Source organism: Bos mutus, chromosome 22 (genome assembly GCF_027580195.1).
Source record: "Bos mutus isolate GX-2022 chromosome 22, NWIPB_WYAK_1.1, whole genome shotgun sequence".
Classification (NCBI taxonomy): domain Eukaryota; kingdom Metazoa; phylum Chordata; class Mammalia; order Artiodactyla; family Bovidae; genus Bos; species Bos mutus.
Window position 1 is genome coordinate 62,256,011 of NC_091638.1, and position 13,970 is coordinate 62,269,980.

Consider the following 13,970-nt stretch of genomic DNA (forward strand, 5'->3'; position numbering starts at 1 on the left):
TGTGCTTCCAACAGCTTTATGGAGGTGCGGTTCGAGTCCTACAATCCTCCCCTCCACGGAGTGTTCAGGAGGGGGTGTCTCCATGGCTGACATCACTTTGAGCAGTTTGGTGTCACCCACAGAGCAGCCCTGCACCCGCCCCGGCCCCTGCCAACACGAGTCTGTTTTCTGTCTCTGGACCTGCCTGTCTGGACATGGCATGGCCGTGGAGTCCCGGCGGGTATGATCTCCTGTGTCTGGCTTCTGTCACTCACCGTCACGCCCTGCAGGTCCACCCAGGCCGGGAGGTATCAGGGCTTCCTTCCTCTTTGAGCTTGAGGGACACTCCGCTGCGTGCGGGAGTGGACTTCACATGTCCTGTTTGCCCATGGGTGCTCGGCGTGCGTGTTCTCCCCGCTCGGGGGGTGGGAGCTTAGCCTGGAATGTTTCACGGCAGGCCGGGCCTGTCTCACCACCACCCAGGTTATTTATCAGCCTCTGAAAGTCCCCAAAGGCTGTGGGGAGAGGGGCTGAGTCCGCGGCTGGCTGCAGAGGCCTGGATGGGGTTTTCACCCCAGCTCACCACCTCCGGGGCCTGGGAGCTCCGCTGGGCCAGGGGCAGGGTCGGGGGGCTGGCCTGGGGAGGGGGCTTCCAGCCATCCCCGGGCCGGCATTCCCGGGCCCCTCTCCCTGCCTGCAGTGCCACACCCCGGGTGCAGACCACACTTGGCTCCGGCCCTCGGAAGGCCTGCCAGCCCCACGTGTGCTCCGGCCCTCTTCTCCTGCCTCAGCTTCGTAACCCACGCCGAGTCCCGTCCTGACAAAGGTGCCCACCTCCCCCCAGAGCCACGCTGGCTCTCCCTGCGTGTCCTGCCATCCTCGGGGTGCTCCCACCCCGGGCAGTTCCTCCACTTCGCCCGGCTTGTCTGGGGGCGCTCAGCTCCCTGGGAGAAACGGCAGGATGTCCCAGAGCCTGGGTCTCCTTCCCAGCGTCCCACCCGCCCCGGCCAGGGGGAGCCTTGCCCCACGTGTGTGGCTGGACAGCCCGAGGCAGACGCAGGGACCCCAGGGCCACCGGCTCCCTGCCCGGCACGCATGTCGCTCTTTCGTGCCTGCGATCGCCCCCAGCGCCTGTTGCCCCGGTCACTTCGTTCTTTCTCTGGCCAGGGCTTTCCCTGCTCAAAATGATCAACACTTCTTGTGCTGCTCCCACATCTGGCTTTGATTGGCCCCCGCCTCCTCAGGCGGGTCTGGACCCCTGAGTCTGCGGCGGAGGGAAGGAAAGCCGGCCGGCTCTCCTCCCCAGGGCGCCCGGGAGACCCTGTCCTTCCCCCCCATATCTGCACCCTGCCTGGGCCCAGCTCTGCAGGCGTGTCCCCGGTCCTGCCTCTGCAGAGCTGGGGCCGGGGCGCCCCTCACACCCAGACTCTCCCTACCCCATGGCCCCCATGACCTCCAAGGGGGGCCCTCAGACCCGGCCTCCATGTCACCTCGCCGGGGTCCTCCTTTTCCCCTGGGTGGGTGCTCCTGTCTCCATGAAGGCACTCCCAAGAGTGTCCTCGAGGAGCGTCCCAGTTTGGGGCACCCAGCAGGCCACTCTGCACGCCAAACAAAGTCAGCCCCTCTTTCCTCTGGCCTGCCCTCCTGGGTGACCCATCCCTAAGTCCTCCCAGCCCAAGTCCCAGGAGCCGCTCACGCCCCGAGCCTCTGCCCCGAGCCGGCCCTCCTGCTGCTGAAGCTGGCAGAGGGGACAGCACAGGCTCTAACAGGAGATGCTGCTGTTTGATCGGGAGAACACGCAAGTGCCCGCATGCTTGTGGAGTCGGCACCGACGGTGTTGGGGGGTTCTGTGCCCCCGCCCCGCTCCTGATGTGCATGTGGAGCGGCTCTCTGGATGCCCCCCTCACTGTGCCTCCTCCAGCCCCGTGGCACGCCACGTGGCCACAGACCCTGGCGACAAGCCTCTGGGCCGCGGACACAGAGGCGGCAGGAGGGTGCCCGCCGACCACCTGGCAGGCCAGCCCTCGGAGGACGGCCTCTGGGCTGAGCCTCGCGTCCCATCGGAGGCAGGCGGTGTGGGCCTCACAGACCACCCCCACCCAGGCCACGCCGGAGCCCTGACAGCCGGGACGGCTCACGCTGCTGCTGGGGTCTCTCTGGACTTAGCTGGCGGCCAGAGCCCTAAATAACTTTTAGAAAAACCGGCGTCAGCCCCAAACCGTGGGATATCTGATTTGTAGCCCTAATAAAACCCCACGCCTGCGGTCAGAGGGGGAGCCGTGTGAGGCCAGAGGGAGAAAGGCTGCTTATCATGCGGGTGTGTGTGCGCGTGTGTGAGCGAGAGTTTGAGTGAGGGGTACCGCAGCGGGTGGGCCCTCAGCTCCGAGCCCCACTGAGGCCTGCCGTGGGTGCTGGGATGGGCGGCCCCTCGCTCTGGCGCGTCAGGGCCTCGAGGCCCAGGCGTCCGGCCCTCCCCCCGAGCTGCTGGCCTTGGTGCCGGGAAGCCCGGGCTGTAGCCTCGTCCTTCTCCGACACCCTTCTCCACCCGGATGCGTGTCTGCCTGCAGACCCCTGCCCAGCCCAGGGCTCCGTCCCCACGGCTGCCCATCACTGTACCCCGGGTCCCTGCCAGGTGTGGTGCCCTGGGGCGTGACTCCCGCACATGGCCATGGAGTGGCGGGGTGGGCATGGCAGAGGCCCCAGGAGGTCAGTGGAGCTGTGGGAGGGCCCATGGGGCATCCAGGCCTGGGACAGTCGGGAGAGGCTGTGCCGGAAGTGGGCACCTGGTCACCGCCCGGCGTGGCGGCCCCGAATCAGACATGGCCCTGGAAGCGCCACCTGTCCTGCTGGTCTAAGAAACATCCCTTCTCGCTGGCCCGTGACCTTCTCGCTGGCCCGTGACCCCCACGGAGCCTTGGCTGCTGGTCCCTCCAGAGCAACTTCCAGGGACTCTGCTCTTGCAGACCGCGGGCAATCTAACCCGCGTACAGAGTGTCCCTGGGGGTGCCCCCAGCCCCTCACGCTCCCGCCTGCTGCCCGGCCGGCCACTGGCACTCCCAGCGCCCCAGCTGCGCCGCCCTGTGGTCCGGGGAACCGCCTGGCGCCCTGCTTTTCCTCAGTGGACTCCGTGCTGCTGTTGGTTCTGCCTCCACCTAAGAAGGCCCTCTGTGCCTGGGCTCCTTCCTGCTGTCTCCCTTGGCCCCAGGCGTCCCTCAGCTCTGGGCTCATGAGTTTCCCCTCCCACCGCCCTGCCAGGCTTCCCCCCGGGCCTCGAGGGGCTTCAGGACAGACGCCAGCCCTCGCCTCCCGAGGTGCAGGTGCCGCTGAGTGTGCTGGGGGCCATGTCGCTTGTCCCCAGAGACCACACCTGGCGTGCCCCGCCCCTCCACGGCACCCAGGTCTCCCTGGGTCAGGGGCCGCCCGCTGCGTGAGCACACAGGGCTTGTCCTGTGTCCCCAAGAAGAGATGGCCCGAGTGGTACAAAGTGTCTCCTAAAAATAACGGTCGGGCACGGGGCCCTCGGGGCCGGTCCTGAAGGAGGCCAGTGGGATTAAGACCAGCTGCCACTCCCGTCCCCAGCCTGTCCTCACCTCCCGAGCGTCCCCGGCTTCCCCGTCCCCCGGCCTCACCCCAGCTAAATCCACCTTGGCCCCTCGGCTGGTACAAAACAGGAAAACTGTGCGTTCCGAGCCTCCTCTGGGGCTTAGGGGGTAAGGGGAGCCGCAGCTGTGAGGAGAGTGGTGAGCGACGCCCTTTATCTGAAAATATCGAGTTGCCGCCGGGATGCTAGGCCCGCGTGCCAGCCCGCCCGGCTCCTGCTGAAATTCAAATAGCTTCGGGAGGTGGGTCGCAGCTGTCCACGTCAGTCAAGATGACCCCGGCCGGAACGGGTCCCAGCTCCCCTGAATGCAGGCTTTGCCAGGGTGCTGGAAGGGCCCCCAGAGAGGCCCCCCAGAGGGGAGCGAAAAGTGACCACACCGGCCACCCCCAAGCCCTGGCGGCAGGCCTGGCCTCCATTCCCAGGGCCGGCCGACGTCCTCCCAATCTCTCCTCTCCACCCAGAGACCCTGTGCAGGCTGGAGTGTTGGACGCCGCCCTGGGTGGAGCCCTGGCCACTGACTGTGGGGCGGGCTTGGGACCAAGGCCATGGGGGACCACAGGGCGTGGGGGGCAGGAGGGAGGCAGGATGGGAAGTGTCGCCCGGGGTCCGTATGCAGGGACAGAGGGGTAGGGAACCAGGAAGGCCCTCACAGCAGGAAGCTGGGACCCAGAGCAACAAGGAAGAGGCCGCAGGCCGCGCGGTGACCCGGGGGCAGGAGGGGGCCAGGCGCCGGCCGGGCGCGCTGGGCCTGGCATGCGGGCCACATGCTTGCCCACGGGGCTCATGGAACATTCTTGCAGGGGGCCGGGGCCCGAGGTGTGTGCATCCCGAGGTGGGGGGCGGGGGGCGCCGGGCGCTATAACGGGAGGAACACACACACTTAGTCACCTCTGAGGTATGGCTCCCCGGCCGCACCCCGTGTCGTTGCCATGGCAACTCCGGGAGGGGCTGCAAACAGCCCCAAACAGAGTGGCCCCCTGACTCCTGGTCGTCCCCTCGAGGGGTGGGACACTCGGAGAGACACTGCCAAGTTTGGGAGAAGGAGCTTGCAGGCTGGCCTCGCTCCAGCCCTGCCCTGGGATGTGCGCACCCCATCCCAGCCCTGCCCCGCCTGGCCCAGAGCCCGGAGCCACTCGGGGGCCAGGGCACCAGGGCTGAGGGGCTGGAGCCAGGTGGCCAGGCCCCCCAGGTTCAGGGCACCCCAGAATGTTGGGGCTTGTCTCTTTGTCAAGAGAGGGGCCTGGCTTGCTTCAAACTCAGATTCCGGGGGCTTTTGGGCCCCATGGCTCATGGATAAGCTCCTTCCCAGCACTCTGCCTCTCCTTCCGTTAAAATAGGGATGCAGTGATCCCAATGCAGGTCCCCCTGCCACTCAGGCTGTCAGGATCCTGGGCCATCCGAGCATGCCTGGAGTAGGGGGAGTCCCAGGGTGGCCGCCTGGCGAGGCCGCAGTGTCACACCCTGAGTGCGTTCGGGGCCAGTGTTCAGCCTGGGGGCCCTGTCCCCCAAGAGAAGCCCTTTCCTACAGCTCCCTCCCCAGGAATGCGGCCCGGGGCTTGGCACCCACACGCCCAAGGAGCACCCACCCGCCTTTCTGGGGTGCTGGCCTGGCCTGAGCAGTGACCTGGGCATTGATTGGCCAAGGGCTGAAGAGGAGGCTTTGGTTCAGGGCAGAGACCGCTGGGGACCACCTAGAGGGGTCTTTTCTGCAAAGCGGGGAGTGTGCCAATGGTCTGGGCAGCCTGGGGCATCTTCCATGCCCCCCAGCAGGCTGACACCTGGGCCGACCAGGGCAGCCCAGAGCCCCTGCACCCGCCGCACCCAGGCTGGACCCCTGGAGGGCTGACGGCCTGGGTGGACCCAGCGCCAGGGCTCGGGTGGGAGACGGTGTCTCTCAACTGTGCGTGCGTCATGCCCCCCACGGGCGGCGCTGTTGGCCAGGAGGGAGCCAGGCCCTGCTCGGAAAGGTCGTGTGCGGTGACGGCTGTGCTGCCCTTCCCGGCCCAGCTGTCGGCAACCTGAACCCTGCGCGAGGCTAAAACAGGGTCTGACGCAGGGGCTGAGGCATCACAGGACGTCCGAGCCTCCGTGGCCACAGGCGCGTCCAGCAGGGCAGCCAGCAGCCACATGCGTTTCCCATCGTGCTCAAGCGTGCCCGCCGTGTGGACGCCTGGCCACTGAGGGCCCGGGCTCAGCCCCCTCCCCAGCCCCAGCCGGCCCCCAGCCCCTGCCTTCCGGCCTGCGTCGGTGCTCCGGGTTAAGGGCTCGAGTTCAGCCCTCCTTGCACGGCTGCGTCTTATCTCTGGGAAAGAGATTATGGTGTTTCTGACATTAAATTTTCATGCTGAAGTTTTCAGCATGTAGTTTGAAAAGTTTTTTTTTCCCCCAAATAACACCTGGAGGGGAGGACAAGAAGGATGTTAAGTCTGCTAAAAAATGACTTTGAACCTGGGGGTGGGAGGGACTTGCCATCCGTCAAGTCTCGCTCCCTGCCGCGCCGCCCCTCCCCCTCCCCAAACTTGAGTTATGGATTCCGGCCACACAAACCTCCTCGCTGGGGCTCGGCTACGGCCAGAACCCCTGCAGCCCCCCGAGTCCTGCCAGCTGCCGGTCCCTGGACTCGGGGTGGATGCCTGGGGTGGCGTGAGGTTGCAGGGCTTTAGCATCGCACCTTGTTCTTCATCCTGGGCGCCAGCCCCAGGAGGCCACACTCGCGTTTGCACGGGATGCAGGCAGCCAGCTGTCCTATACCCCCCGCCCCCCGCCCCAGGAGAGGTGTGCTGAGGGAGCCTCGGGCTGGAGACCGCGCTGTGCCCCGGTGGTCGGGGTCCCCGCTACAGAAAGCGTTCCTGCCCAACTGTGTCTTCGGGAGGCTGAAGGGCCTACTTGGGAAACCTAGTCTCAAACTCGTGGGTTGGGTCGTTTCGATCTGGGGATTTCCGAACGTCGGGCCCACTAGAGGTCACCCACTGACCCCGGCCTGCCTCATTATGTCCCAGCCGGACGGCTGTGACACCTGATGGGATCCAGAAGGCCCAGGGCGGGTGGCGGGCAGGAGGTGGGGGTGGGGCAGCCAGCCGGGGTGGGCTGGGGGCTGCGGGCTCCGCTGGTCCAGCCCCACCCGAGCTCCAGAGCTCTGAGCAGAGGGGCTCCCTCATCGCCCGCAGGCCAGCCGGCGCCTCTGGGGCCCGAGTCCAGATGGGCTCCCCACGTCCTGAGCATCCTCAACGTCGGCCAGGCCCGCGTCCTCGGCCTGTGGGCCTGCTCCCTCTTGGGACGTGGCCCTGTGCCTTCTGGGCCCCTGCCCGCTCCCCCGAGGGTGAGGGGCAGCCTCAGGTGCAGCCCCTCTCCCAGGAGCCTCCTTCCAACCCCACCGAGCCCCGCACACCCCTCCTGGTGAGACGGAGGGGCCCCCACCCTGCCCAGCCCGCCGCCCTGGGTTCCCCAGCCGCTCCTCTACAGCCAGGGTCCCTCTTGGGCCTTCCGTCCTGCCCCTCACAGCCTGTTCCTCGGGGAATGGAATTATCGGGCTTGATCCGAGACCCCCTTCCCTCTTGGGACCTCCCCGCGGCCCCAGACACGGCCAGCACACAGAAGAGGTCTCCCCGAGGTCCAGCACGCTGCCCTCACCTCATCTCCAGATGAGCTCACCCATCTGTGGTCCCAGCCCTCCCCTCTTTCTCCCTCGGGGTCCCTGACGGACCCGCCTCCCGGCCCTGTAGCTCCTGGCCCTTCTCGACTTCCTGCCCCAGTGCTGCCCACTCTCACCGCGGTGACCCACTGAGAGTGACCACTGGGGCATGCTCGGGCCCTTCCCGTGCCCACCAGGCCTCCTCCTGCAGGAAGACCCTGGGGGTTTGCCTCTGGGCTGCTCTGCGAGCCCCCCCAGTGCCCCCACCCTGCCTTGGGGCCGAGCCCTGCCCTTCAGCTCCCGTCTTCCAGGCGCCAGTTAGCCCTGAGGTCAAGCCTTCCTCCATCAGGAGGGGGCCCCGTGAGAACTGGGGGCAGAGGACGGGCAGGAGGGGGGGCACGTGGGAAGGTGCCCTCGGGGCCGGCAGGGCCTCCGGCTCCATCCGCTTCCTTCCTCCTCCCTCAGCTCCCAGGGGAAAGGTGCTTGGAGCAGGGTCTTGGAGGAGGCCTGAGTGAGGGACCCGCCCGGGACGTCTGACGCAGGGTCGACGTTCAACCCTCTCCCTGGTGACGCGGACAGCCCGGCCGAGTGACCAGGCATGCCCGCCCCAGGCACAGAGCCGCCAGGGCTGGTGGCCCCGGTGCCCTGGAAATGGGAGACGGGGCAGCAGTGCCCGGGGCCGGGCAGCCGCCTCCTTCCTGTCCCCTCTGGGCCCGGCCTGTGGGCTCAGAGCTCCGCGCTCGCTACAAACCCCGCACGCAGCAAACGGCCCAGCCATCTTCCCCGGTGCCCTCCCGCCACGCTTCTCTGGGGTTCTTGTCTCTCCTCGCCCCTCCTGGCCACCCCAAGACCCTCCCCCACTCCTGGGGGGAGCAAAGTGGCCAGGGCACCCTCTTCCCCACTGCACCCACCCCCTTCACCCGCTGGCCAGGCTGCAGAGAGAGGCAGGCGAGCCCTGGGAGGAGGGCACCTGGGCCCGCCTGGAGCCCCACAGGCGGCCGTGGCTCCCAGGAACAGGATCCAGACAAAGGCAGCAGGTCTCTTGGGACGGGAAGACCTGTTCGAGTAAGGCCGTGGCCCTGCTGGCTGGGGGACCGCGTTATTTCTGGATCCCCAGTGCCCTTGCCTTTCCAGGGACCCCAAGTCCAATCCCACCGAGGTTCTGAGGCTCATGAGCAATTCAGCGGGGCCCCAGGGTCACGTGGCAGTGAGCGGCAGCACGCCCTCACCCGGCACCGGAACGTGGTGGCCTCGGCCAAACTCACAAGGTCCCCACAGCCGCCAGGGCTCAGCTGCCCCTCCTGAGATGCTCAGGCCCCAGTGCGGTGACCACTCACTTGCCCAGGACAGACACGGCCCCGCCAGGTGAGACCCGCCCCTGTCCCAGGACAGGCTGCAGCCGCCCCTGGCTGAGGTTCTCCATCCAGCGGTTCCACAGAGAAACCCCCTGGCCCCCATGGCTTACGCACCCGTCCCCACCCGCCGGCATGGCTTCCTTGGGCATCAGTCAGCAACCTCGACCCCCAGGACCCCTAGGCCACCACCGTCACAGCTCAGAGTCTCACTACATCTTTCTCGCCTGCTGCCCTCCCGCTGCTCTGGGAGGCAGAGCAGGAAGGGGGTGAGAGTTTCGGGGTGGCCCGGAGCACCTCTGGGGAGAGGAGGGAGCCAGGAGGCCAGACAGAAACTGCACCATGTGTGAGAGAGAGCTCGGGAAGGGCAGAGGGTGTTCCGTGGGGACAAGGGGACGTGGAGGAGAAGAGGAAGGATTTGGGGGAGAGAGAGCTCGGGGCCTTGGGGAAGGGGACAAACGCGAGCCTGAAAGAGGCAGAGGACTTGGGGTGGGGAGGGGCGGGGAACAGAGCCCCGTGGCCGAGGGAAGAGCGTCCTGACGGCCACTCCAGGGGAGAGGAGGGGCTGGGCACGGGGTGGGCAGCAGCCGTCCATCCAAAGAGCAGCATCTTCCTTCTTGCTGAGGAAGCAAGATGGGAGCCATTTTGTGCAGCCGTGTGTGGCTGTGGGGGCCCTTGGCGCCCCCGTCCCCTGCCATCCACATGGGCAGCGGGGGTCCCGTCCAGCGGCAGACACAAAGCTGGAAGAGATGTGTGTATCTCGGAGGTTGTCAGTGGAGGTGGGGGACGTGCGACGGGCTGGGAGTCCCTGGCCACATTCGGCCCTCATGGCAGCCCCGTCAGAGGCTGGGGTGTCCCTGGGCAACATGGGGGTTGGGGCGGGGAAGGCGGGGTTATGGACAGATACTGGTCTCCAGAGCTGCCCCGTGTTCCCTCCCAGGCTGAGGGCAGGGTGTGGGGACCGGGGTCCGGATGAAGGGGGCCTCATCCCAAGGGCCAGGTGGTGTCGAGTCGCTCAATCAGAAGAGACAGAGGAGACACTGAGGAGACTTCTAGAGACCCAGAGCTGCCCCCTCACCCTCGCCCCTTTCCCAGGACCCTCCACTTGACCAGGGTGGCACAGCACTGCCCTCAGGGCCAGCGGGGCCCCAGCCCTGCAGCCCACTGCGGACCCCACCGCACCAGGCCACGGGCCCCTTCTCTCTGGGCCTCTGTTCTCTCACCTGAGGGGACGGTCTGTGTCCATGGAGCTGGGGCTGGACGCTGTCTGGAGAAACCCCACAAAATGCACAGGACTGTGGCGTTCAAGGCCCAAGTCGGGGCAGCAAGTGGGGGCGGGGGGTGGTGCGCAGGACGAAGGTGGAGGGCTGGGCCCCGACCCCCAGCGCCTTTGTTCAGCTGGTGCTAATGATTTGCTTAAATCAGACCCCCCAGCCCCGTGGGGTTGGGGACTCAGGAAATAGGGTGAGGGGCACAGGGACCTTTCCCTGATGGCGTCTGCTTATCCCCGAGGCCGATTAGACTCCACGCAAGGCCTGTGGCAGCGGTCCACTTGTCCAGTGGGAGCAGGGTGTGAGAGGGTGGAATAGACCAGCCTTCTGGGACCAGGGAGCCTCTGGAGGACCAGCTGCATTCCCTACCTCCTGGAAGCCAGGCTGGGGGGAAACAGGCTGACACTGCGTGGGACTGGGGACACTTCCTGATTCGGGGTGGGGCTGAGCTCCCCCAGGGGCCACGGCTGGATACTTGGGTGCCAGGGTCCCAGCTGGGGGCTGACAGAGGGGCGGCCGCCTCCACGTGGGACTCTGGGACTCTCCTTCAGGGAGCGATGGCCGAGGGCAGGCATCACCCCCTCCAGAGCAGGCACCCCAGCACCCCCGGTCACATCCTTAGAGCCCACAGAGGCCCTCACCTGGCCCTCTTGTGCCAGCCTGGACCTGAGGCTCTTCAAGGACTAGCTCCAGCCTGGACATCTGGGAACTGACCTGTCCCAAGCTGGATAGCCGAGACGAGGCGGTGGCCGTGCTGGGCTCCAGCCCAAGGTGGTCTCCGGCTTGGTGCTGGGGGATGGGGGGAGAGGGTTGCTTTTCATGGTTTGGCCGAAGGGACGGCAAAGATGTCCTCCGTCCAAACCCAAGTGCCTTCTTCACGCATGGACATGGCCGCACGCCGGTCTCCATCACAGGTCCATCCTTGACCATCTCACCAAGACCCGGGGACCCACAGTGCCTTCTCCCCACTGGCCGGCTGGGAAATGGCCCACGATGCAGGGCGCATGCCAGGACGGCCGGGGATTGGTCACTGCCTGAATGTCCGCGGACGGATGCCCGGGTGCCCTTGGGCAGCCTTCCCCTCGGACAGGCTGTCCAGGCCGGGAAACCCTAAGCCAAAGGGATTAAGAAGAAAGGACAGAATCGGCCGTTCCTTTGGCTGTGCCTGTTTGAGTCTCATTTAGTGTATATTTGCTCAGTGGGTACAAACACGGAGGTGGCGATGCCAGGAGCCCGGCCGCGCTCCCATCCCTCTTCTTAGCGGGCTCGGAGGCCGCCACGCCCCAACCACGGCACACCACGCCCCCATCACGCCAGGCCCCCATCGCCACGCCACGCCCCCCCACCATGCCACACCCCCCACCACGCCACGCCCCGCGCCACGCCATGCCCCCACCCACCATGCCACGTCCCCACCACCGTGCCACGCCCCCACCACCGTGCCACGCCCCCACCCGCCATGCCACGCCCATCACCGCGCCACGCCCCCACCATGGCACGGCATGCCCCAACGCACCACGGCCTCACTACGCCTCGTCCCCATCTGCCACGCCTCGCCCCTTGTCTCGCCACACCCCCTGCCATGCCATGCTCCCACTGCCACGCCACGTTTCCCCCACCACGCCACGCTCCCACCACGGCACACCACGCCCTCACCGCCACGCCCGCAGGCCCCCGCGGCCCCGTCTTGCATATTCCTGTCGTCAGCCAGGAGGGCTCGTTCGGAGGGATGGGATGCGTGGCGACCCTCTGCGTGCACCTCTGAGCCAGTTCCCAGGACCTCTCTTGGCCGCCGCTCCGTCCCCAGCCCTGAGGGTCCTTCCTCCCGGGCATATCCGCTCCACGTGGGTGCCGGAGTTGCAAGCCTCCCCAGACCCCGGCCCCTTCCCGCCTGGGACCCAGGCATCTCCTGTCAGCTGAAGTTCACCTCAAGGGGATCTGGGCACTCGGAACTCCTGCGGCTGCAGAGCTGGGGTCTTGGGTTGCCTGATTGGGGGCCCCAGAGTCCCCCTTGCACTCTCCCGGCTCCCTCCCATGCTGGAGGCTTCCTGGAGTGATGCGAGATGGGGGAGAGACAGGAGGGTCCTTCCCAGGGTGAGGTGGGCGGGAAGGGCACTGTGGCCCTTCCCACCCTCCCACCTGTCAGAAACAGGACGTTGATGGTGGCGTAAACTGCCGAATACTGCAGGTCCTTGGGGGGTGGGGGCGGGCTGCCAAAGGGACCCCAAGGGTCGGGCCAGAGTCTGCGCTCACCGCCCCCGAACGCACCCCTCCAGCCCATGCTGGTCTGTCCCCTGCTGGGCGCGGCCTCCCACACAGGACCCTCCTGGGGCTCTGAGATGGGCCTGGTTCTGTTTTACTCCATGACAGAGCCGCTGCAGTGTGGGCTTGGAGGGGTGTGGGCGGGGCCGGCTGTCCCCCCCCAACTCTCAGACCTGACCGCTTACGGTAATGAGGTCCAGGTGGCCCCTTGCGAGCCTGGATCCTCGCTGGCTGCAGGGCCCACCTCCTGCCCCGGAGCAGCTAATGACAGCCAGCGGCTGCAAGGCGAGACCCCCCTTTGCTGGCAGGGCCGTGTGGCCGACCCTCTGGCCGGCAGGTGGGCAGCCGGGCCCCAGCCTCATCCGGCAGTGGGTCGCTTGGCCCCTGCCTCCGGATGTGGGCCCCTGCACTATGTCCCCCTGGTCTATCCCCCTGGGGTCCTGCCGCCATGACCCAGCCTGGGGACTAGGGGAGACTAGTTGACATTTCTGTCTCATGTGGCCCCTGAGGAGGTGACACTGACCGGCCTCCCTCCCTGTCTGCCTCCCTGGGTGAGGTTCCAGCAGGCCAGGTGAGTCAAGGCGCTGCTGGAAGAGCCCAGAGCGGTGGTGATGGCTGCCCAGACATGGGAGGGTTCCCGCCACCACCCCAGCCCTGACAGATGAGCCCAGCACAGCTTCTGTTACATACATTTCACCCCAATAAAGCAAAGACCGCTCATGGGGCTGTGACACAGATGCGCTCTGGACTGTCTGTAGGCGCCACCCTCCCCAGAGAGCAGCACCCCTGAGCAGCAAGGGGGTGTCCCACTGGCCTGGCCCTGGGGCCGCTGGACCCGCTCCACCTGACCCCACGGGGAGTCTCCTCTCACGCTGCCTGCTCAGAGTGGCCCAGCCTGGGCCCAGGCCAGCAGCTGCCGCTGATGGGTGGGACGTGGGGACACACTCGGGGCTCCCTCTGCACGTCCCCCAGGAAATAGAGGATTTGTCCTCCAGAAAAGTATCTGGGTGCACTGACTAGGCCTGCAGGGTGTATGTGGAAAGAGTCTGGGTTGAGGGGGGGACACTCTGAGAAGTTCAGAAAGGCAGGAGGAGAGGGTTCCCTGCCCGAACAAGGGCGAGGGGGTCACAGGACGCAGATTTCAGGTGGCCCGGTGCAGGTCGAAGTCAGCCCAGGTGGACACCATGCCACACTGCCTCAGGGTTCTGTCCAGTAGTCAGGAGATGGAATTCTGATTTTTATTACAGGAAGAGTTAGAAAATGGCTGCTGAAGAGGGTCAAGATGGAGCTGCGAGGTGGAAGCGCTGGGAGCTGAGCGAGGGGGGGCCAGCCAGCCCGGGGGAGGCCCAGGGTCCAGGCCCATGTAGGGGCCGCTGCCTGCGGCCCGAGACCTGAGCATTGCTGCAGCCCACCCCGGGCCGCCGTCCAGCAGAAAAGTGCTGGCCTTGCAACTTCAGATGGATCCAGAGTTGTTGTGCAACTTTGGGCTGATGGAGACCAGGGCGGGCCTGGAAAAACGTGCAAGAGGAGGCCTGGGGTCTGCAGTCGGGCCCCTCCTGCTCCCCTGTCGTCGGCAGGGAGCCCACCCTGGGCTGCAGGGTCGGGCACATCACTGCCAGCTGTGCCTGTGCAAATATGTCCTCCGGGCCCCGGAACCCTCGAGCTGGGCCTGAGTTGGGGGGTGGTCACAGCCCCCAGCAGTGCCTGCCCTGTGCACACCTGTGGCCCAGACCACGTGCTACCCCTTCCAGGAGGGCGCCTGGCCCCGCGGGAGGCCCCCTCCATGCATCCAGGGCCCCGTCTGTGGAGCCTGCCTGCAGGCTGTGTCAGGGCTGGCTGGCCCATCCCGGGTCCCACGAGTGGGAGTCAGGGCT